A 25806-nucleotide genomic window follows, 5' to 3' on the forward strand; every position below is an offset into this window, starting at 1 on the left:
TGGCTTCCAGCCCAAACTCCTCCCCATACATGTCAATCAGGAAGCCTGCAATAGGGATGGAAAGAGCTCCTCACAGGCTTGGAAAGGGCAAGCAGAGGAAGAGATCAATAAAAAGAAGTAACAAAGAGGATATGGGAACCCTAGGATCCCCATGCCAGATCCTGGAGAAGGAAAGAAACCCTGCCTGCTACAGTAAAACCCCAGGTGCCAAGAACACAGTGAAAAAACTAACACAAGAAACATAGCTTAGCAAATCTTTTCTTTCTTTATCTGTTTATTCCTAGATGGACCTGCCCTGACATTCAGTGGGGTTAAAGGACGCCTGTTCCTTGCCTGTTCAGGTCAGGCAAAAGCTGAACTTCTGGGTAAACTATGACAACAGAAGAGCAATTAGCCAACATCCTGCCCCAGGCCAGCAGATACAATCACATCACCCTAAATGCTTCTGAAAGGTGCCAAGGTGAGGAGGCAATGCATGAACCTGCATGGATCACATCCCTTCCACAGCCTCACCTTTCAGGAGAGCTGCCTTGCCAAGCACCGCCTTAACTCCAATATCTGCATTCAGTTGGCAGGATCAGATCCCTACCCTAATGGGCCATGAATTTTGAAAAACTGACAGTGGGACATAAAAGAAACCAGAAGTTACCATGCCTCTGACAGCAGTAATTTGTAGGCAGGGCATCCTCCGAGTTTTACAGGACATGTTTTACAATACACCCAGTGATATATTAGGTTACATGATTAAGAAGGGGAACAGGAACATTGAATAGTACACGTGTGCAGTGCAGCTGAATGAACAATAACCACAGGAACGCTGCTGGCAATGCATTTTAGGATCTAATTTATTTTTACTTCGCAGACACAACCCTTTTTTTTACTTTTAATTTTTCTTCTTAAAAAGGGGAGAAATGGGAAGGGCACATGTTAGAAAGAAGAAACTGGTCTCCAGGACAGAAGTCTCTTACCGTACATCTGAGAAGCTCTAGTGTGTACATACAAACAGGAATTAACATAGAAGGGGCTGTTTCTCAGCTGCTGCAATCTGTGTGGCGCTATTAATTTGACAGTCACTTACACCAGGGGAACTTCTGACCCCAAACTGTTGGGAACCAAAGCAGGATGGATGATACCCAGGCAAGGGCAGAAAGAGACAATAGGGCAGGTTGGTGTCAATCGGGAGAGTTCAGTGGCTTCTTTGGAGTTATGCTCATTTCTGTAGGTGAGAATTTACCCCCCCATTATCAGACAAGCAACAGTCCTGTAAATCAAGAGCCAAGAAACCATTCATTTCCTGCCGAAAAGGCCTTTAGTTACCTTTCTTGCTCCCCAAGACTTTCTGGCCCACCTTCCTCCGGCTAGACCTGCGTCTTTCTACCTGCCTCCCTGTCCTTGGCTGCAAAACTTTCACTGGACGCACCGAGCACAAGCCACACAACTCTGCTGCCTTTGGGCCACCTGGACACTGATTACAGCAGGCTTCGACCTAGCCCTCAGTGCATCCCACAGCCCTTCAGCCCAGCCTCGCGCACAAACTCTACCAGTAAGGAAAGGGCCAGCCAGGCTGTCCATCCTGCGGGCACACAGCCCCATGCCCCAGCAAGGAGAAATACCAAGCTGGAGGAGCAGCCTTGGAGCACAGATATTCAGGGGAAAGTGCTTGTTTATGTGAAAAGACAAGGAGGCAAATAGTTGACATTAAGATTTCAGGGAGGCAGTGGGACTGGGCTATTTCTTTCAGTCCTCGCACAAAGGGATCTTTTTTGTCTCGCTGTAAAACAGAAACTATATTGATGGCCAAGGAAGGGTCTGTGGAATTTCTGTGGATTTTTTTCCCCTTGGAGACACAATGGCTCGCGCTCCAAAATGACAAAGTAGGACGCAAAGGACAAGACGTTCATATGTGGCTCCGCATCCACCTCTGAACTACTTTACATCCCCCCGCTGCCATCTTCTTCAGGACTTTTGCCTCTGAAAAGCCATTGTTGCTTCTTAGTCCTGATCTGCTCCTGGCGGAGTCAGGGGACTGCAGATTAGAGACACGCCACGCACAGAGGTGTGAGCTGAGCTGCACCTCCAGTGAACACCCCAGCAGGGAACAGCAGCGCTTCTACCTAAGAGCCAAGCATGGCCCTGGTTTGGAAGGGATGGGCACAGCCGCCATCCTTCCCCTGCACAGTACGTGGAGTAAAGAAAGGACCAGAATATGGCCTCCGGAGTCTTCAGGTGCCCCAGGTGTCTGCCAGCCCATGGTCCCAGCTGCTTGTCTGACCCCTGTCCACTCCTTATCCCCTGCTGCTGCCCAGCAGCCAGGCTTTCTGGATGTACTCAGCCCCAGCTCAAACACCCAGCTTCCAGGTGCTCCAAAAATCACGTAACCGTTGCACCTAAGCCTAGAGACAGTGCAAATACAGCCAGTTTTGTTTTCAGAACCTTTTTGACACCAGCTTCCACACCCACAGGCACCCTACTGCTAGTCTCCAGTCTGTTGTCTTGCACCTGATTGATAACTCATGTTTTCAGCCATAGCCTCAGGGCCCAGACAGGCTGCCTTGGCCTCATCATCCCATGAAAGTCTCCTCCAACTTCAGCCATTCCAAAGAGGGGCACCCAGCCCATACCAGTCTTCTGGACTCCTACTACGGCCAACAGTGAGAGACTGGCGTCTCCAGGCAGCGACATATCCCACCTCGCCAAGACCTGTTTCACAGGCCAGGATGAGTTCATCTCTCTTGCTAATCTGAGAAAGGGAGCTAGAACAACTTGTTCAAAGTGATGCTACCCAAACACATTTCAAGCAAATAAAGGTCACCCTACCTGTGCTTTTAGCATTGTCTCCTCTACGTGGCCCACGTTCTTACATCAATTAAATATCAACAAGTGCTGTCCTTTGCACATACTAATCCTGTATGCCTTTGCCCCTGCTGTAGTACTCCCCACGGAGCTCCTCCAGAGCAGCCCATCTCCTCTTCTACTGCTTGATCTTTCCTGTCCCAGCGAGCTACCAGAATATACATGCTGCCACCTTCACTGGTGCTTTTTCTGACAGGGTTGAAGAAGCCTCTCAGCCCTTTCTTGTGGAAGCATTACACAACTCAAAATACAATTTTGCCCTCAAATGTTTCCTGCACCAGTGTCCACAAGCCTTAGTCCTTCCCAACCCAAAAAACAGTCAGCCAAATTCAGTGAAGCACAGCAGCCAAGAGAAGCTGCGGATAGAGTGGCTATACAACATGGATGGAGCTCTTCTCCTGTTCACTCATCTTTGCAAAGGTACAGAGATTTTTTTCCATGCCCAAAAAAGCACATGGATACATCTGTTAACTGACCCTCAGTGAATTCTTGCCATCTCAAAGACTAAAAGTTTGATATAACTTGACAGAGAAGACAGACCCCACCACACCACTTGCCTGAAGCTTCTTAGACCCAAGGCCCCTTCCTTCCATGGATGCTAGGAATAACTTGTACTTTACAGGCAGCCAAACTGTTGTGAGCCCTACAGGAAGGCAATCAGGATAGGGAAGATGGCTGATATCTATCATCAGCAACAGACTGGTGCCTTTGTGCAAGCAAAGCACCTGAGAAGACACAGCAGCGACTGTTGGTTGCCTCAGAGCATTGCTTCAGGCACAAGACTGGGGATGAGCGTCCTATTACCAGCACTGCTTGGTGCAATCCTGCTGTTATGGGAATTCCCCCAGCTCATCCACCCTCCAACGAAGGCAAAACAGAGACCTTTGAAGTCCATTTTCAGATTTGCTGCATTTTCCCCTGCTGAACATGTACAGCCCACAGCCAGCATGTTAAGGTCATTTAAGGACAGCTTTTGTACAAAAAGCCGAAGACACATGGAAAATAAAAACACCATTCTTATGCAGTGAGCGTTCGTCAGGACCCCAGTGCCAACAGAAAGTGAGTAATCCAGTCCCAGTGTGACACAAATGGGGATTACAGATAGCGGGAACAGTGAGATGCATTGTGCTTGAAGCAGAGGGAATCATAATACTGGAGTGCCTGGCAAAAGGCTGCTTGATGACCTGGAGTTTTGCTCCCTCGGTTAAGGCTGGTAGAATTAGCAGGAGTTCACAGAATAATATTTTCCCAGTTTACTGTGAGACTCTGGGGGAGGAAAGCAAAAATATTGAGCATATCTGCAGACACGTCTGCCCAAGAGACATTTAACAGATGAACCCAGTCCCAGCCACACGGAGACCAAACACTGTAATTCCCCTCTCACAGGTGAGTTGGATGGACAGACAGCACAGCCTGCCCCACCTCACATGCTGGGGCTCCAGCCAGACCTCTCTGGCTGCCTGCTCCAAACAGCCCACTCTGCAGTCGCACGTGCTTTATTTCTGCTTTCCCTCATGGATATTAGCTTCGGTCAATTCACCTTTCACTTCCTTGATCGCCCCTCTGAAAACGAGCCCAGAGGGAGAGAAAAGCCTCCTCTTCTGAGGGGGAAGAGGGGCCTCTGAGCTCAGAGGAACTGCCCTTTTAGGTCCCCAACATCTGGCAATAAGCCATCACTTTGCTGGGTTTTACGTGTTTCATCCTTAGAGGCACCATGTATCTTTGCAGAGGACTTAACCTCTTTGTCCATTGGGAACAAGATCACGAAAAATAAGTGGCTGCACAATTTCCACTCGGTGCAAAAGAGGAAGTGGTGCCGCAGGCTGAACAATGGGTGCTTTGTGAGCCTGGGGAACGAGCAAGGAAAACACAACAAAGCAACAAAAATTACATGCTAAGCTGGCAGGATGGTTCAAACAGATCAGCCTGTTCATCCTCCACTTCCCGGAGGTCCCTACAAGAAATGCTGGCATTGCCACTTCAAATGAATGCTTAGCTTGAAGAAAACAGGCTTTACACCTCCAAGATAGCTCTCCTTCCTCATTCCCAGTTTGAGTTTCCTTAATAAATCCCAGATTGCTTGACTTTCATGACACTGTTGTACGAATTCAGGCAGTCTTTAACCCTTTGAGTCCCAAAACAATCAGTGAACCACCTCCCTTTTCCTTTTTATTTGCCTTGAGTGTGTTTTTCAGGATGAGCTGCACACTAGGGAAGGGGGCCAGATACCACAGACATGCAGGCTTTGGGTATCTGTCCTATCGAGACAAAACAGGTACAAAATCCAATACCCCTGCTATGCAGTATACCTTACACTAACCTGCTAATGATGCTAATGACTGTACAAAGCTCATGGCTATGGGGAATGAGTGCAAGAACTCTGGGTCTGCCTTCTGCATCCTATAACACCAGGCGACCACACCATAGCTTCAAAGAGTGTTGATTCACGCACAGTCTACCTAAAAAAGATTGTAAGGCAAATGGAGGGAACAGCAAGCTCAGGTAGCTAACTTCATGGATACACATAGCGTCTGTCCGGAAATGTGGTAACCACACATTGAACCCAGTGACCCAGCAGTAAAGAAATATTTTTCATCTGGAAAATTCTTTGTCAGAAATGGAGATTTTAGAACAACTGGCAATCTTGCAAAAAGATTTTCATGTAATCGAGTTGGTAATTTTTTTTGCTTCCCTAGAAATGCCTTTTTAAAAGAAAAAACAGAAAACCTGAGAAGTTTACAAAGACAAAAATCTGATTTCAGCTAGGAGAACAGAAATCAAAAGCAAACCAACAATCCACCCCATGTCCAATGTTTCTACGGCACACCTGTTTCTGTGTCAGGGCACTGATGTGGTCAGCACCATATCCCATTGTCTTTGACTTCCCTACTGCATATTCCAGATGAGCTACCTCAAATCAACTCTTGGATTCAGAAAGTTAACTTTGATCCCCGAAAAGCGGAAATACCTTTGAAGCCTCAGTTCTTTCTTTATTTATTTATTTTTAAACCACCAGCTCTCCACTCTGCGTACAGTTGTATTTCCTTTGGAGATGTCCCAAAGGGCCTTCAGCAGTGGGGATCTCAGGGCTTTGTCTTGCCCTCTTTCATGCGCTTGGTTTATACACAGCTGTTTTCTAGGGGAGAGGCAACTACAGTCTCAGGAGATGTTCATCTCTCTAGCTCCTTTTGAGACCCAGTTGCCTTATCCTCATGTGTTTGGCAGCTACAGACCTGGAAGAAATCCAGCAGGCAGAAGTTTTTCCCAGACGAGGCGACATGCAGTTCACAACTCGGGGAGGGAGTAAAAGACACTGCCGCACTGAGGCTGACTCCTCTGCCTACAAACATCTGAATGCCCTTCACCAGCCATAAACATCCCCAAAACCTCTACAGAGATACAGACTGCTCTGCACTTTCTTCTCTGGTTCAGGCATTCCTCTAGTCATCCCTGCTGTTTCCACCACTGGCTGGACCAACGCAATGGGTTTTACCTGGAGGAGTCTTTGGATGCCTGCTCATAACCTCAGCCCATTGAGGCTGGCTGCTGGGGAAGCAGGCTCCTCACCTCCTCGTGTCCACCAGGAATAAGCTGCTCTTAGGAGAATCCACCACCACTGCCCCACAGAGTGCTCAGACATCCCAAGCTGGGCCATGTCCTGAGCACCAGCATCCCTCACAAGCTGCATTTCCCCTCCTTGCTCCTCCTCCTATCTCATCTGACCCTGACCCCAAAAGGCTGGGACTATCAGTGTTCCCATTTCACCTGAGCTGGGCAAAATGTGTCCCACTATTATCCTGCACGTTGCAGTTTCTCAGATTGCGTGCTTATTTCTTACCACCGCAATAGGGTCATAAACCTTGACTCACAGCTAAAATAATTCTTTGGAAGCCTTACAGTCTATTTTACTCTAGACACCAAAATAAAAACAAAGATACCTCATGTGTTTGTAAATAAATGCATTTGTAAAGACTGTGTAGTTTAAGCTACACTTTTGATTCATGTTGCCTGGAAATAAGCTGGCTTGGAGAGTCATTTCAGGGCAGCTTCTGTTTTAAGCACCTGTTTGTGAGCCCTGCAAAAAGCTTAGTCTCCCACATAGTTTTACTTGTATGAACATTCCCACTAAAGTCATATGCTGCTTTGCACATGGGAATAACATCTGTGCTGAGTCTCCATAGGGTTGGAGCCTTCAGAATTTTCCTGTTTGTCATCTGCAGCATTGAGGCGTTGCCTTCTTCTGCCAACACGTTGTGATGCAGACAAGGAACATTCCTGTGGTAGGTTTGCTGGAAACCCCACTGTAAATATTGTTATTTGTTGCTTTCCAGTCCTGTGGGGGCTGTGGTTTCTCATGGTGTTTGATTTCATACCACAAGAATGCCTCGGTACCTGCCCCAGCGCTCTGCTCTCCCAGAGGTGGGAGAGCAGAGAGCATCTCTGCCACAGTCAGCAGCTGGCCAACGCAGTGGCAAGGGATGTACAGGAGAGAGAAAGAGCACCAGGTACAGTCACTGCAACCACTGTAACAGGGTGCCTTATTTTGATGTCCTGAAGGCCAAGGGATTTTCCATGCTTTGGAAAACTTTCCAGAGAAGCTTTCATCTCCCAGCTCCCCAAACCCAAATTTCACACTTTTGCTTAAGCAGTAACAAGCTGATGAAAATCATTACAAGCTTCCTTGATCCAGCATCACCCTTTTGCTGTTTGGTTTCTATTTCAGGTGTCTGACACAGCGGTGATGTCAGAGCTAAATACAGGTCTTAGTGCTACCAAAATACAAGCAATGACCACATTTTTCCCAGTAATCATTTTCCTAAGACATCAGCCAACACGTCCTTGAAACGATGGCCATTCCTCACTGGAAGGTGATCGGTTTAATACACTCTTCTCCAGCCAGATTTCTTAGGCAAACATACTCGATATCTCCTGCAGGGCTTACGCCCACCTCAGTGGCAACGCTCCAGGTCTCCCACCTAACGTAAAAGCAAAGCAGTAGGTCCTGGCCAGCCTGTAGTGCCTGCCTTGAGCACAGCTTTTGTGCAAGAGGGAAGAATAACCCCATGCATCATTACAGGGTGGGAGCTGACCTGCTAGAAAGCAGCTCTGCAAAGAAGGACCTAGGAGTCCTGGTGGACAAGCTGACCATGAGCTAGCTATGTGCCATCGTGGCAGAGAAGACCAAGAGTATCCTGGGTTGCATTAGGAAGAGCATCACCAGCAGGTCGAGGGAAGTAATCCTCCTCCTCTACTCAGCCCTGGTGAGGCCTCACCTAGCATAGCGTCCAGTTCTGGGCTTCCCAATACAAGAGAGACAGAGTTCCTTGCGTGAGTCCAGCAAAGCGCTAAGTTGATTAAGGGACTGGAGCATCTCTCATATGATGAAAAGCTAAGAGAGCTGGGACTGTTCAGTCTAGAGAAGAGAAGACTGAGGGATGGTCTTATCAATGTGTATGAATATTTGAAGGGAGGGTGTCAAGAAGATGGGGCCACACTCTTCTCCGTGGTGCCCAGCAGCAGGATGAGAGGCAAGGGGCACAAACTGAACCACACGAAGTTCCATCTGAACATGAGGAAAAACTTGTTGACTGTGAGGGTGACTGAGCACTGGAACAGGTTGCCCAGAGAGGTCTGTGGAGTCTCCATCCTTGGAGATATTCAAAAGCTGTCTGGACACAATCCTGGGCACCATGCTCCAGGTGCCCCTGCTTGAGCAGGGAGTTTGGACTAGATCTCCAGAGATCCCTTCCAACCTCAACCACTCCGATTCTGTGAAGAGCCCCAGTAAGTTCCAGCTAACAGTACAGCCCCGCAGCAGGCTGTAGACTTCACCCAGGAAATATTCTGGGAGTCAACCCATGCTGAGCTACCTTCTGTCACAGCCACGTTGCTGGCTGTGCTGAGTTAGCTAAAGTAAAACTAGCTCAGCTTTACCTGCTGATAAATATTCAATAGAATATCTGATAGATGTTCAATGTAGACAGCCTTCAACTCAGAGCAAGTAAGCCAAGTCCAGCCAGTTTTCTGTATTTACCGCAACTGATGCATTTTCCCTTGCTGAATGACTACCCTTCCGTAAAACGGCAACAACCTAGAGAACAATCTGTACTGCATTGCAGGCCAGTGGTAACATGAGGAAAATCTGACTGTCCTGTCCTTATTCTCCCAAAACTCACAGACAGCATCACCAAGTCCTTTATGCAGCTGGATAACAAGGCAAGTCTTTGGCAAGATGAAGATCTGTCTGTAGAAAAGCTGGCACGTGGGGCCATGTCTCTACAGTTCCTCCACGGGGATTTAAGGAGACAACCTGTAGTCATGAAGACTCAAGAAACAGAGTGCTAGACCCCAGGAAGAGGTAATTAGGAAGCAGCTCCATGCTATTACACTGATCTAGTACTCTTTCCTTAAGCATCCACTACTGACCACTGCTCAGCACAGGAGACTGGGGCAGGCAAATGGATGGCTTGTGTCACGATGTGCACAAGGCGGACACAGACTGCACCAGCCTTGCAGAGAAGTGCCTCTTCTGAGAAAGGCTTGAACTGGTAAAATGCACAGCAGTCAGAAGTCCCAGGATTTACCCTGTGACTAGTGCATGGGGAGAGCACTGGCATATCTATCTGAGGTGTGCTATGACACATCAGAAGACAGCCACATTCCCCAGTGGGTTTCCCCTCTCCTTCTGCACGAGGATTATGTACAGCTCAGGGCTCCTTTTCCACAGGAAGCACAATTATACAGAATTTGATTCACAGTGCCTGGTGCATGAAGAGGAAAAAGCTTGTGTTGGTGCCACCTTTCAAGATAACCCATCCACAAGCAATAGAGGAGCTAAATGCTGCCCACTGCCTATACCACCAGCTCTGTCCTTTTAGCAGCTGAGCTGCTCAGCAACACAGTCACCTGCATCACTCCCCTGCCCTCCCAGGCATCCTGTCACTATTCTCAGTGCCTCCCATACTCACGGGCACACACACAAAAACCCAACACACCACACCCCATTACTAGTAGTTACAATATACCATGGTTACTCTGCACACAGGGAGGACTGGATTTGGGATCAGATGAAATCATGAAAACTAAGGAAGAGACAAACCAGCCTGGCAGGGCAGGCAGGGAGGGATAGCAGCTTTAAGTATTAGTCAGAAAGAGTCAAAAGTTCATGATATTCCCACAGCAGAAAAGCTCTGTAAAGACACTGTCCTCAGGTTAAGCACTTAAACATGAGGGAAGGAAAGTTTTCTCAGCAAGGGCTTCCCCCTCATAACGTACCACTTGCCCACTGTCCACCCTCACATACGGAAACAGAAGCAGAGACAAAACTCAACCCAGTCACAGAGTAAGCCAAAACCAAACCACAGGCAAGGTCAACACCTTCCAGGTGGCTCTCCAGGTTGGGATCTCAGTCAATTGCTGCGGCCAAAGCACTCAGCAGCAGGCCATTTGGTTTCAACACCCAAGGGCGCGTGCACAGGGTTGCGTTGCAAACCCAGTTGCACCGCTGCGTTCACCAGCTTCAGAAAAGCTACTCCACATTTACTCTTCATAGCTGAGTCAAAGTCTAGGACATGCCGTAGGGAATGAGATAGCCTCTGGCTATGATTCTGCAAACCAGAAACGAAGCTCAAAGCTAATACTGGGCTGAAGACCATGGGAAGTCCCCTTGAGGTCCGCTCTCATTGAGACACAGATCCAACCCAATTCCATAAGCGTGCTAGCAGACACCAGAGTTGTTAATGATCTTGTGAAGTATGGCTTTGCAGAGGCTACAGAGAGGCTGTCTTGCCTGCAGTCAGACAGTATGAGGAAGGACTCGGGCATAACTAAAGCTGATACCATTCTGTATTTCTCAAGTAGCAAATAAGAGTGATTGAAATAGCTGCTGAAGAGTAACAGCCAGTCACGGTTATGTGCGAGTATGAGGCCCTGCCCCCTCCTGAGGGTCCTTGTTGCCCTAGTGCTTCCTGTGCTGGGAGCTGCTCACGTGGAGTATCCTTTTGCACGCGTCGTACACCACAACGCAGAACGTTTCAGCTGCAGGGAAGGCAGGGCATACCTGCCTCAGGCATTTCATCCCATGTTTAACACACAGGCTCAGGTATATGTAGATGCTGAAACAGAACAAAAAACCCTCAGGTCCAGCCACAAATCTGACCTCTTGGTAGGGGAGTCTCTCCATAACCCCCAGAGAAATCAAAACAGTGACATACAGAAAGGAGCATCATCTTCCTCCTCATGGCCTCCTCAAGACAGCCATACTATTTGGTTGTCAAACTGCATCCTCAGCAAATGCTGGAACAACACAGTTTATAGCAACACGGAAGGGAAACTTGGACCAGATCCTCAGCCAGCATAAATCAGTGAAGCATTAATCAAGCCAGAGCTTTATGACAGTGGAAGATCTGGCTCACGCTCAGCCCACAAGACCAGCTGCCATCAGACTAGCACAGCACAAATTAAACACAAGGTTTTTAAATCAAACCTCAGATCAAAAGTAGAGGTATATGATTCAAGTTACAGGCGCAGCTTCAAATTAATATTTCTTTTAACCTTAATTACTGTGCTATTAGCCTCAGCAGTAAACTTAGCTTGATAGGCAAGATCCTGCTGTTAGCCAACACAAACTGCCTAGGAGTAATTTCTACTGAGCCTCATTCAAGTTACCTAATACCACCAAAGTTAGCTCTATCTGGCCAATTAAATTTGGAGCACATTTCAAAAAAAACCTCATCTCCTGGATTGGAACATGCATCTTTCACAGAAGTGAAGCATAGGACAAAAGTACACAGTGGTTCCAAGGTGTCCACCCAGGGTATGGAATTCTGGCTTTGTCACGTACAGCAGCCATAATTTTAGCTTGAGTGCTGGTGGGCTTCTGACCAGCTGAGGGTTTGGTAAGTGTATTATTTCTACAAGGAAACAACAGATAGATAAATGTCACTGTTTCTGCGTCCCACAGGAACTAGAAGGATGCTCTGGGCTTGCTCACTCCCTCCCCCTCCCTGTGCCTTCCCTCCCTATTTTGTTATCTGTAATCCCAGCAGTGTTTCACAGGGAGGAAGCATATTATTCAGGGAAAACACATATTTCCCCTTTTATTTCCCTTTTAAGTGATTCAGCTGAACATAAAGGTAAGAAAAAGCATGTGTGCATAGCAATCTGCAAACAAGCATAGAAAGGATGGCATGGAACGCCCAGGATGGCTTGGACCCAGGCTTCAAATTTGGCTCAATAACCTTAGTCGAGCTCCCTGCACTGGCCGGCTCATTCAAACAGAAGTTGATGACGAGAGCTCAAACCGGGACACTGAATGGTTCAGCGGGAACTCAAACGTTGCCTCAGCACATCCACACTAACAGCTTCCAAGTAGCTGCTGGAGAAACCTGCTCCAAAATCCACATCAGTGGACAAGCTAAACGCTAACTAGGAACGGTTTCTCAGCTTGCATGCAAAACTATAAACTTTAGATACAAAGTTTAATTCAGAAAGTATCTACTTTCTCACCCAGCAGCCTCGTTTGATGCACAGCCAGAACAAGAGCCAGGATGGCCAGATGATCAGACAGCCCCATCCCATGGGCAAGAAAGCAGAAAAGAGGGAAGCTGGATTTAATTTGAGGTGCAGCACCGAGCAGCATCCACTCCCAAAACCAGAGCTGCCCACCATATGCAGGAAAACTTGGTTCTTGTTTTAATCATTATCCCCAAGCTGAGGTAAACATGCTTCAGATCCTGCATCTCCCTCTGTGACAAGGTTGGACAACACCCTAGAGCACTCAGAGATCCTGTGACCAAATGGACTCTGGGAAAGGCCACCTTGTCTTTGAGTGAACACTTCCATCCAGGTTATCCTCAGTGATACCCCATCTTGGCACCAACCAAGGGCTACAGAGACACAGGAGCACGATACAGGGTGCAGCTAGGCTGAGCCAAGATGAACCCAGGGCCAGGTAAGCCTGCAGACCCGGCCAGCTCAAACAGAAGAGCTTATGGTATCCTGTTGGTGAGCCCATGCTGTCCTGTTGCTGGCAGTGGTCATCTCCAGTGGGAGACATTGCTCTCTGCAGGCCTCTGCCCTCTAGAGCTCAGCACCCGGAAGATGGGCTGAAGTGCAGCACACAAACCAGCCGCAAACAACTGGTCTTTTGGCCAGGGGCATTTGGATACAAATGCTTCTCAAAGAAGGACCCTCTTGGAAACTCTGGCTATAACAGGTGAGGTGCAAGGCACAGATCCCTTCTTCCTTATAGATTTCCTGCAAAACTGAGAAAGTCATGAGATTTAGCTTCTCTGTGCCTCTATTCCTCTGAGCCAAGAGGAAGGCACAGCTTTCCTCTGCTCTTTCTCCTCACCTAGTCAGCCCGTAAACTCTTTGGAAGAAAGACTGCATTTAGCTTGCACGGACTTCAAGATCTGCAGGATGTCTCAATCTTGCTGCAAGACAGATTGCTTTTCCTTTCGACTGTTCTGGAAGTACCCGGAAGCATCTGCGCTTGCAAGTCACTATCTCTAGCAGTGGCCAAAAGGAATTTCACTGAGCAAAAGGTCAACCCTCTGTGGTTTCTAATATTTCCATTTCAAAGGCCTGCCTTGAATCTCAAAGCACATGGCCTCGCTTGCACTAGCGCAGAAGTACTGAGGTCAGAGACACCTCTGTAGATCAGCTGGTTCAAGCTCCTGTTCAAGCAGGATCAGCTAGAGCAGGTTGCTCAGGACCATGGCCAATTTTTGAATAACTCCAAGGATGGAGACGACTTTTGCTTCATGAAAAGGAAGGAAAAATTCAGTCCAGTCATGAGAAAACAATTTAATCCTTTGCACATCCAGTCATCAGCACTCAGTCTTACAATCCAGGCAGAAAAGCAGCTCAGTTTCTAGACTATTTAGTCATCTGGGTCCATAACAAAGGCTTGTCCATATCTTGCCTTTTTAATGTTTGCACATGCTGAAGATTTCAGGCACACACATAAAATGCTTTCATAGCTCTGTTGATGAGACCACACAAACGCACACAGGGTCATGGCAGAGTACCTCAACCTCCTTAAAAGAGCACTAACCCTGAAGGTGAAATGAAAATCCAACAACTCTACCCTTTAGTCATTAAGGACTTAGGCAGGACTTTGTGCAAAGCAATGCTTTTGAACAGAAGTCTCAGAGCAACAACCAATCTTTTGACAGCAGTAATGAGCTGGGCCAACTAAAAAGTCAGCGGGGAGGGGAAGTTTTAGCTAGAAGCTATTTTGCTGGAATAAGTTTGCTTTTCACCAAAGCTGGAGTCTTTCATTTTGACAAAAGACAACAACTGGAAAGCATCCATTACGGACCAAAACCTCATCTACCAGAACAGAAAGTTCAGCCCTTTAGTTAAAGGGATCTCCCAAAACAGAAAAGCTTGCCGTTTGCTTTCATTTCACCATGAAGTTCTCCTTAGCAAAAGGAACCATTTCCCAGTTAGCTCTAAAGATCAGTGATCAGGTCGCTCTGCCAGGTTCACAAGTAGTGACACCATGCATCACACATGGTGCGTCTGCCACAGGACACAGTGTCAGCCCACACAAGCCCTGATGTGCCTTTGCTCCTGGCTGCAATTTCAGGTGGCCCCAGACCACCTCCCACGGAGCAGCACTTAACTCCAGCTGGAGACCCACAGAAGAGCTGATTCCCAAATATCTCCAAGGCTCCAGGCCAGCAGTGTGCTTATACATGAAATCTGCTCCAGTGATGTCCAAGTTTTGACTTTGGCTTCAGGGGATCCAGGGTTGCAAAGCATGTGCCAGTATACCCAAAACAAGCCCTTAACAAGCAATCTGGCTCTTTGAAATGGAGCATGAGTTGATGGACTAGTTCATCTTGCCATCCAATTACCTTAAACGTGCATGCTATGAGAGTCCAGCATGCACCAGTGACACGCCTCGCATTCCCCAGAGATGCCGTTCATTAAAAGCTGGGTGTGTGCATGCGCGTGCATGTCCCTGGCCGAAAGCTGTTCTGGATGCAGCATGCAGTGTGAGCTGAGGGGGCTGAAATAGCATCTGTTTTTAGCAGGGAGATGCTGCAAGGCTGCGACACCCGCCTGTCATGCTAAAAATGCAATGCGGGAATGTTCAGTATCCAGCCAAATTAACCTTGAGAACAGAAATACCAAGCTTGTACAATTAATCTTCCTAGGGGAAGAGAACATTCCCCTGGCCCGCCCTTAGGAAGCCCAGGACAACCCAGGACAGAGCTTGCAGGTCTGTCGCTCATAATCCACAAACAAGAACAGAGAACAATGGAGAGGGCAGAAAAGGAAATCATACATGTATGTGCCACCAAATATAACTCAGGAAGGGGCTTGCGTTTAAGTAGTAGAGCCTCTTTTGCAGGCTGAAGGATTTGACTTTGTTTATCCTCATGGATTGTCCCATTCAGAAAGTCTTTTGAGTAAATGAAGTGGTTTAACTGCAGCAAGCTCTTGCATGTTTTCATTTTCCCCTTACACACCACCGCAGCCTCCCCCTTTCTCCCCCCTGGAATCTGCAATGCTTCTGTTAAAACAGCAGTCTGCACAAGAGGATAAATGTTTTACAAGTGCAGGAAAGACAACCCCTTAAGTAGTTGTGGTTGCTGAGTTATGTTGGTTTCATGTCTTCTTGGGAGCCTCCTGGAATGACCTGAGTGAAGGTGGTCAGTTAAAACAGCCTCTTGATGACCTCATTTTCCTTCTTGTTAGCAGGCCTTGGCCTGAGCAGGGCAGATGGATGCTGCAGACTAGGGAAAAACATTTTAGTTTTTAATACAGGAACGTATATCCATCAAGAACAGCGCAGGAGTATCAAGTAAAGGACTCCAAAGAGGCTTTTATATCTGAACAGTCACTCTAAACCTTCCCTTTGCAATGCAGACCTGGAAATTCAGTTTTAACAAGCTAGATACTGCTTTGACCAACAAGAAAAGAGTCAGGTCAACTAATGAAAAGGGTCATATAAATGTTGACATATCTACCATCTCTGATCATTTTCTGCCAAGAGTTTTGCTCTACACAGGAAATTCTCTCCATTTCTAGATCACATTAAGGGAGAAAAGCAACCATCACTGAATCCCAATAGGGCCATGAAAAACCAAACCAAACTCTTCCCAGGGACACAAGGTTGACTACATTTCTCTTGGCTTTGGTTGGCAACTGTGCACAGAGTCATAAACCGGTGGATTTGCTGTGAATTAAGATTCTCCTGCCATCCAATGGGTTCCCTGCTCTCCTACAGAGACCAGTCCTAGCTTTGACAAAGCCTTGCTTAGAGCCCAGCTCTGAAGATCAAGCCATCCCTGCTTTTGAGTTTGTTCATAGGGATCAAAGCTACAAGCACATAAGATCTTGATGCTGCTCCTGCAAAGCTGATGACTCAACCCCCAATGACTTAGTGACACAATCAAACTTTTAGGCAGGTGCTTACTAATACAGCACTACTCAGCATTCAGCCACCAAGCAAAGACTGGGCACATTCTTTGAGCAGAAGGGCATGAAGAACATCTCTAATCCCAAAGACACATTCAAAGGCCTCTATGAATCACCACCAAAATACTCAAGCTCAGGGCAGCCCAGTGAGCAGCTAATGTATGCCTCCTCTGCAAAGTCTTCTAGCTGTAAAGCAACCTTTTCATGACCTTTAGATGGCAGCAGCTTTCTAAAAGCTGTGCAAATACATGGGTGGAGGGATAAGAGAGAAAGTTTATGAAGTTTGTAGGAGATGGATCTAGAAGAAAGAAGAAAGGCCAGGGATAGAGCTTATGCACCCCCAAACATACCCAGGCCCGGAGGATGCAGGGATAGAGTCAGCCAAGAGCAGCGCCTCTGACAGAAGAGCCACCCACAAGCAAGTTTATGGCCATTTCTAGGGCAACTGCAAGGAAAATTGTTAAACTGCTTCTGAAGACATTTATCTGTGGGCAGATCGCTCCAGCAGCAGGACTCAGCGCTGAACCAGGCAGGTTTCACAGGGGCCACTGACTAGCTGCTCAGACAGGAGACAGGTCCCAGCAGGAAGCACATACTGTCAGCGATGCTTCCACATCATCACTCAGCTAAGCAAATATCCCCAAGATATTTGCCTGAAAGTTTCCTGAACTCCTCACGCATTCCTGCAAGGAAGCATTTATGTTACAGTTTCCATGGAAAAAATCAATACAGAAAACCCCGGGACATCAGTAAAAAATTTCCTTAGAAATATGAGTATTCATTACTGAAGGACTAACTTGCAGTATTGTTTTTCTTAAGCTGTGATTAAGAAAATATTCCTTGGAATTTGTATAGCTTCCTTCTGAACTGCAATCCTCTGCAATGGTCTGCTCAGCCTTGCATCATCCTCTACCTGCTAGGAAGCATTATTACCCCAATTTTATAGAGCCGGAATTTGAGAATCAGGAGAAGATATAATCTTGCTGGGGCACAGAGTAAAAAAGACGAAACCAAAACCTAGGAGTTGCTAGAGCAAGTGCCTCACAAGGCTACACTGTCCTTGAGCTGACAGGAAGAGCATCCGGGATAAAAAATACTCAATAAAACAGGCCAACTCCAAAAAAGTACCCTCAAATTAAAATACAGGCCACTATGTCCAAAAGGGATTTGTGTCCCCAACCCCAAGACATCCTGGGCCTGGATTTGAGGGGATAAGAGCTTGATGCTTATTGAACATCAAGCCCTTTCTAAAGGGCTGAGCAGGGTTTCCAGATTCAAGTCCCTCCTCACCCTTGGCCACATTCAGTTTGTCACTGGAGACTCAACCCTAAACACAGGACACGTTCAACTCCCCAAATCCACCCCTGGACTTCAGACACTCCAAATTCAGGGGAGCTGAATCAGAATTTGGATCCGGTTAGATTTCCTAATCTGTCCCGGAAAAGGCAGCCAGGACTGAAGCTGTTCCAGCTGTACATACGGCTTACAGCATGAAAAGCCCAAGTCGCTACAGTGTCCTCTCCAGTGCATTTCACAACAGCGCTACTCCTCACTCCAAAAGGAAAATCATTCCGGTGCTGAGCTCCCCCTGCTCAATAAAGGCTGACATGCCTCTTCTATAGCATTTTTTCCTGTCCTCTCTTCAGCTATGCCCTTTGAAACCCCTTAACTTTAGTGGTAAATGGTGCCTATACACAAGACAGAATAAAGCGAATCCCAAATTTGTTTGGCTCAGAGAAACATCAGGCTGCAGAAAAACCAACTAGCTTGCACTGGCCCCACTGAAGAGGGGCCATTTCATTGCCCCAGCTGAGCTGCAGTGCAGAGCCAGAAGCCTGAAGAGTTTAGCACGCCAAGGATGCGGACAGAGGGAGCAGCGGTCAGAGCCGGCGCGGGAAGCCCTCTGCGCTGCCAGGAGCCCCGCGCCAGCGCTGCCTTCGGCCCGGCAGGTTTGCAGCAGAGATCACAGCTATACCATAAGCACGCCTGAGGTCTCTGTGCGCTTGGAGCTGCTTAGTCTCATGTTTTGGGGAGGGAAAGCTTCCTTTGGCCGGTTCTAGCAACTCCTCCTCCTGTTAAATCTCTGTGCCCAGGGTCAACAAGCAAAGGCAGACCCAAAAGCCCAGCGCTATCCCCCTACACCCATCAGCCGACACAGGTTGCTCTCCCATTGCAGAGCGCTCCAGGGCCAGCACTGCTTATTTTCCTTGGCACGGGTAAGTGCTTCAACATGCCTTGGTTGCTCAGGGCACCAGCAAAATCAGTTACCGCTGACTTGTGCGCAGCCTGGCTGCTATGCACCGTGTATACGTAACAGAGCAGGAAAGCCCCGAAGCCGTCCAGGGCTATGCTGAGGCTCAAACTGCTGCAAAGTCCTTAACAGATCTTACTTAGGGCCTAGTTTCACACATTTGAGCAAGGAACTGTCCTCTCTGCTCAAGCATCATGGCCAGTAAGCGCTCAGTACGAATAAAGTGACAGTGGAGGAGGAAGAAAAGCAAGCATGCCCTGCTGCACCACTGGTGGGAGTCAGGAAACTTCTGTAGAGCCCAGGGAAAGACACTGCCCATTTGTGCTTTGTGTTGAGTTTAGAGTTTGAACAGGTCTAAAGATTTTGCCCAAGCCCTCAGTTTTCACCCAGCTCTGTAAAGTAAATGGAAACGGACCAAAGGTTAGCTCCTAAATCCAGATAGCCCACATCTGTCCCGAGTCCCGTGAAAGCACTGGGATGCTCGGGGTCAGCACAGTGAAATATTGCAAGTCAAGCTGAACTAATCCAGCCTCAGTTTGCTAAGGTGCAGAAGACAGCAGTAAATATGTAGGCTCTCAACACACAATAAAACATTGGCCACTTGCAATATCAACTGCATAACATTCACCACCTGTTTAATAGGTGCTGTGCTGAGATTTTCCAGGGCAACACACACATTGTGCAGAAACTCGTCCTGCCTGATCCACACCAATAAACTCCTCACCTAGTCCCATCTGGAAACCTTGATGCAGTGGCCAGATTCCAGTTTGCTTCCGCACGCTCCAGTGAGTTCAGAAACAGCACGTGTGGGAGCCCCAGGCAGAACATCATCGTCACTCCTAATTGACCAGACAGCTCCATCCGTGAGGATGGATGCTCTGTGAGTCAGCAGCTCACAGGAGGCACAAGCCAGCTGGCTATTACCACCCCCCTGCTACTTTCAAAACATGAGGAAAAATATATATCAAACAGCAGTTTTAATATTCCAAATTAATCTCTCCTCAAATGGGAGCATTTGTTTATGCTGTGACAGATGCTGCTGCCCTCTTTGAAAGGTCTGAGCAGATAAGCAAACCCACTTGGGCTCTGCTGAAACAGTTTTGAGGAAACGAATTCATGCTGAGGAGAAATCGCTTTATTGATAGCGCTTCCTCATTCATCCCAAATGCACAAGGTGTCTAAGGGGTGAGTAGGGATAGGTCCAGCGCAGCAGGACAGATCAAAGAGAGCCCTACACTCTAGCTGGCAAATGGTCCCCTGCTGCAACTGAGAGCAGCCCCCAGGCTACCTTAGCTAAGCATTTGTGGGGGGAGGAAATCAGAGCATCTCAATTTCTTGATCATGCTTCAGTTCTGATAACAGACAGAAGCCTTGTTAAGTGAGCTTTAAACAAACAGACACTCTTTTCAGCCGAAAGGGTCAGGGCTGTGCTGAACTCACCCAAGCCCCTGCAGAGTTTAATTCCAGTTCTGGTAAGAGCCAGACCACAAAGGCGCAGGAGTCCAAGGGGGAAGCGAGGATCAGGATGCTGGCAGCCAGGGCCTAGTGCTTATGCACAAGGTCACTGCTCTAACAACATCTGCTTTCTGTGATCCCCTGGGCAGGACTCCAAGTTCATAACATATACATCTGTGTCTCCATACAGTACGAGCCATTTGTCTCCAACTCAGGGACCCCAGCAAAACGCAGCCAAGGCACAACAAAGAGCAGCTCCCCGAGAAACACACCTCATCCGCAGAGAAATAGCAGGTTGCATTACAAAAGGAACGATTCCTGCCTGTAAAACGAGACTAAAGCTCAACCTCGCAGGGTAAAAATGCGGCAGCATTGTCAGCTTTTAAGGGCATCCTTTCTCCGCAGCAGCCTCTCCACAGTCCCTGCATCTGAGCGCTGCAGACAGTGTTATTCTAACCCCGTCCACCTGGGTGGCAGCAGAAACATCTGCAGGCTGACGTACGTGCACGGGGCTAAACCAACCAAAAAAATACGTGGTCAACAGGGGACCGTTCCCACCCACCTCAAGATGTCTGGAGCATGACTGCACCTCGGTAAGCTGTTTGGATACTGGAGACAGCCAGGCTTTCATGATGGGAGGACTGGCCCCAGCCCTGCCAGGCCCACGGGGCTGGGAGTTATGTACTGCCTCATGTGAAACACTGTCCCAAAACCTGCTCCTTTCCCCACAGCAGGGGTGCTCCAGCCTGCTGCACCCACATGCAATAAGTCGCATCCAGAAGTAACCATGGGAGGAGGACGACTTGCATGGACCCAAAGTGATTTTTGAGCCCTTTCAGGATGGCTCAGGCCATAATGGCTCACACTGCAGGGCCTGGGCCACGGCAGGGACACCCCAATAACTACACAGGAGGCAGCTCAAGCCCAGGTGGTCTCCACAGCTTTGGCTCAGCACAGGCACACTGCACGCACCATCCCCGGGTTGTCCCTGAGCTGCAGCATCTCTAACAGCCTACGATGCTGGAGAGGGGGACGTGGGCATGCAAGGACCCCAGCAACATCCTAGGGGTGACAGGGCTTGCCAGCTGGGATCTCTCCCCGCAATGCTCCTGGGTGCAGTGAAACAGGGGCTGGTACAGGTCTCCTGTGCAGAGCTGATTCGGGTCTGTGAGGTTCACCAGCTCAACCCCGCTCCACGGGAAAAAAAACTGCCACGCTCCCAGGCCGAGCTGTCTCGGGAGGGCACCCAACCACCTCCAGGTAGGGCTGGGTCTGAGCTATGACCCTGCTGGAGGTCGACCAGGCACATGCCAAATCAGGACACGTCCCACCTACAACCCTGGGAAGCCACCAGTAGGCACAGAGAGGCGACTGCTGCTCTTTGATCAGCCCTCCTCATTTATCTGTTGCAGACACAGCAGAGGAGCTTGTCTTGACCAACACACAAAGGAGTCGAGCCAGGCTCCTAACCCTACATAAAGATGATAACCAGGGGACAAGCTGAACACCATTATCTGCCCTTTTTATATATTTTTTTCTTAGTGTAGTACTGAAGTGTTTGAGATACACATACAGAAGAGACACCCTGACCATTTATGAAATAATTGCAGGGTAAAGCTGTATAAAGCAACTGTGCATACCTTTGACACCTGGGAGCTGTGAAAATAATTCCTAGCCTTTTATCCAAGCTTCTCCAGCTGACAATTCCCTTGCCCTGCAAGCCACCTTCCTCTGCCCAGGACAGCAGTCCTGCTTTTATACTGAGGGTAGCACACACACACTAAGATCACCTCCTGCAAGGTATTTACAAACCCCAGAGACAAAAAACGTATTATAGGAGGGTCCTGAGATCAAGACGGAGTTGCCAATCTATTGAGTGTCCCACAAAAGCTCTGGGGCACAGCAAGGGACTGCACTCGGGTCACCTGCAGCACCAGGCAACCTGGGAGCTGCAAGAGCATCTGCCCAGCACCTTAAAGCTACAGCAAGGTGTGCGGTGACCGAGGCTGCTCTAAGGCACCTTCTTACCACCCAGGTTAAAAAACGCACATACAAGTAGTTAACCATTAGCAATTTACCAGGTATACGTAAAATATATGTAACAGTAAAAGGTATATGAGATCCAGGGAAACCTAACAGCAAAAAATTATCACCCGAGTTGCATAATATTTGCTTCCTGCATGTAAATAAGTTACACATCCATAGTACTGTTGCAGCGAGCAATTCAGAGGAAACATGCTCCGATATCTCGCTTTTTTGACCAAAAAAAAAAATCCACCTCCAGCCAATTGTCAGGGAAGCTACTGAGCTGCCACGGTGCAGCAGGAGGCCAGAACAGAGCTCGAGTGACTTTAAACAGTCCTTGTGCTCACGCTGTGCACGCTTGGCACATTAATACAGACCCGGGTTTAAGGAGCAGGGGGCTAGCTTCTCTTCTGGACCGTGCCGATTTACGGAGAGAGACATTTTAATGTTACCTGCTGCAAACATAGCCTCCTCGTCCCCACCGCCAGCCAGGGTGGCATTGCACAGGTAGTGAAGCCTTGAACTCCCAGACTGAAATTAGCCACTAGTGACTAATTAGCCACTAATCACACTCACTTGCTGGGACTTCTGAGGAGGGAGTTTGCACTCAGGGAACCACCTTGTGACAGGCAACTTATGATGAATCTCACTTTTCTTCTACCCATCTGTCCATAACAAAATTTCAGCATATTTAAAAACGCCAGAGGATGAATCACACATTTCCTCAGCAAATGGTTCCTGCTCTAGGTATCAGCTGCAGAGAGCCAGAGGGAATAGATAGTTTCCTCCCAAGTCCTGGAGGGCACAAGTTAAGACCTGCTCCCAGAACAAGCAAGAGAACAAAGCAGCGCACGTTCGAGTACAGTGCAACTTGTTCACATTCAACGTATTCACAAGGTCCCAGCACATGACTCTCAGCTTGGCCCACTATAGAGTGAAAAATTTAGCTTTGCTACTATTTTAGCAGTCAAATTCAAATTTCAATGCAGGGAGCATCTAAGTTCATAGATGAGGAACACTAAAGCCTTCATTGAAAATGAACATGAGGGAAATGCACCTGCTCAAAGGGCTTTTCTGTGGAAGACAACACACACACAGCCTTCAGGTTTTCTCCAAATACCTAAGTTTGACAGAAATAAGCAGGAGGCTTCACCTCACCGCGGCGCAGCAGGACCGAGCACCGACGATGCAGAGCCACGCTGTCCTCGGCAGCACTTACCCGCCAGCGAGCTCTTAAAGGTGTTAACAGGAGGCGTCTCCATCCGCGTCAACTGGTCAAATATATCCCTCCCAGAAGGCTCCAAGATTCCCTTTAAAAAAGCATCCATTTTTTCCTCTTTAAATATATAGTAGAGGTACAAAAAAAAGAAAAAAAAAATCACAAAAAACTAAGTGACCAAAACATTTTCTTTCCTTTTTCCCCCTCCTCTTCCTCCTCACAGACACCCAGGCCAGGAGCAGATTGCAGGAAGCTGCTCAGCTGCCAACAAACACTGCGTTACTATAGAGATGTTACAGTGCAGCCACTCTCAGGAAAACACGGCCGATACTTTGTGTGCCAGCAGCCTTCGAATTGGTCTAAAAGCCATTGAAGTCAATGCAAGTCTGGCTGCAAAAGCATTTGGATCTGGCCTTGGCTATTGAACAGGCACACATACTGAGCTCACTGCCTCTGAATAGCATCACGCAGGCTGCCAAGCCATGCATTCAAAAGTCAGAAAATACCAGAATTATGACTGATTAGATAACTTTGATTCCTCCACCCTGTTGCATGCTCCCTTTTCCACCAGGTTCTTCAACACCCAGGAAGTAGGATTTTGCTCTGTCACTAAAAGCAAGGGTACAGAGCATAGGACTCCTCTGCAGGAGCCCTGTCTTATCCAGTGCAAGAGCTTGAAGGTCCTCAGCAGATGCAGCTGGGGTTTGCAGATAGCCCTTCTTGCCCCCTCCCTCTTCCTTGCACTGCTAGCTTCCCCAGCCTCATCTCCTAATCCTCCTCTCTAGCTTTCCTTCCCCATTTCCTACAGCACCTTTCCCCCTTCCAGCCCCAGCCCTTCCCACCCCCACTTTTGCACCTCCCTGCCCCACCAGCTCTTGCTCCCACCACAGCTTTCCTAGCCCACAGAGGCCAATGTGCACCCCAGGTACCTGGGCATCACAGGGTGCTTTTTCCATAGTGAAGCACCCCCAAGGAGCAGTTAAAGCAAGGGGCAATAATTCAGCTCCAACTGCAGAAAGCACCCCTCTCCCACACCTCTCATCCCCTAACACCACCTCCAACCACCACCTGGAAGGGGCTTTTAAAATAGCTTTAGGTTTTCACCTTCTTTAACAAGTTTCAGCTGAATCAGCCAGCTGGTTTATAAGCTACAGGGGGAGAAGCAAGCACTTGGTGCACTTATATAGACCTCATTTCCTTAGGAAACAAGCCTAAAACAGTCTAGATAGCTCCAGGTGTTCCTCTTGCCTATATGAGTGGCCCTTGTACAGCCTCCTCTGTCTCTCCAGCTATTTCTTCATTCCCTAGTTACCTGCAAGCACATGAGTTTTTCAGGGATGTTGGACACAAGTTGTACGTGTGCTCCTGGGCCAGTGCCGGCACCATTTTGCCATCCTCCTTGCATGCCAACCTCCCCAGGAACTACATACGCATCCTCGCATGGAAAGGTTGCCCTGCTCACTTCCATGCTGCTCTCTCCATGACTCTGTCCCTGCAGCCTAGGCTGCGCACACGGTTTTGATGAATGTTCCCCTCCCCAGAGCACAAACAGAATGCCTAAACCCAATTAAACATCTAAAACAGCACCTGTCCCCATGCACACGCTAGAGTAGATCACCAAAACTGCACGGGACCTATTTCCCCATGGATAACGCAGGTAACAGGCTATCCAGAGGCTGCATGTTCAGTGTCTATAGCACCAGCTGGGGTGCCCAAAGAGCTAGGATTAATCCTTAGCGCCATCCTGCAAGCATGCCTACTTTACTGGCAGATTGTGAAGTTCAATTAATAGCTGGAACATATGTTACACTGTTCAGACCAAAAAGGCCTGGTTAATTAGACATATCATATTCATAAAAGCCTTTGAGGTTCACAACAACACTAAAGAAACCCCTAAACTCGCAAAGCTCTGGTTTTCTGAGTCCAGCTTGCAGGGACTGAGACTGAGCCAGCTGCTCCGTGCAGGCGCAGGAAGGTCGTTGGATGGACACAGTTGATTCGTTTGGCTCACGGAAATGCCATGAGAGTTCCTCTGGGATTCCCATTCAATCCGGCATTAAGCAGAACCTGTTCGTTAGACACTGGAATACAAAACTAAACATGGCTCAGATATTTTGTGAGGCCTGGGCCTAGGCACTTTGGCTGGTAGCTGATTTTGTGACTTTTAATAAGAATAGAAAGAGGGAAAGAGGGAGAATTTTCTTCTACGGGAAGAAAGTCACTTTAAAGAATACCATCTAGTCTTCTCGAGGGCTCTTGGTTACTGGCAGTAATTAAAGCCCTCCTTTAGCTGGAGAAGCATCACTGCTGTTAAACGCTCCTGCAGTTATTAAGACCTCCTAGTTTATTCTAGGCCTCATGTCAGTGACTGTGGGAGAATCGTCCCAGCACAGGGCCCTGCACGGGTGGTGCCGAGACTTCCTGCCGCCTGCGCCTTGCTCAGGAGAAAAGCAAAGAAGACAGCAAATACAGCCAGGGTTTTCCAACACTTTTCAGTGTTGAAGTGTAAGGGGAAGGCAAAAGCAAGCTGTGCCCTCTGGGTGCGGAGCGTCCCTCGGGTGCATGT

General features: G+C 48.1%; 1 protein-coding gene across 5 annotated transcripts in view; it reads right to left on the bottom strand.

Annotated features, from left to right (window-relative positions):
* TEKT3 (tektin 3) overlaps positions 1–23512 on the bottom strand; it is a 101894-nt gene extending 78382 nt beyond the window's left edge. For 2 of the 5 annotated variants that reach the window (XM_009673909.2, XM_009673917.2), the window contains exon 1: positions 23241–23510. The gene's annotated coding sequence lies outside the window, so the exon portion shown is untranslated. Of the gene's footprint in view, positions 1–19981; positions 20136–22473; positions 22550–23240 lie in introns of those variants that run through there. The other 3 variants (XM_068913800.1, XM_068913796.1, XM_068913795.1) reach the window with 3 other exon arrangements.
* Between the last annotated feature and the right edge of the window lie 2294 nt (positions 23513–25806).

This window comes from Struthio camelus, chromosome 19 (assembly GCF_040807025.1).
Source record: "Struthio camelus isolate bStrCam1 chromosome 19, bStrCam1.hap1, whole genome shotgun sequence".
Lineage (NCBI taxonomy): Eukaryota > Metazoa > Chordata > Aves > Struthioniformes > Struthionidae > Struthio > Struthio camelus.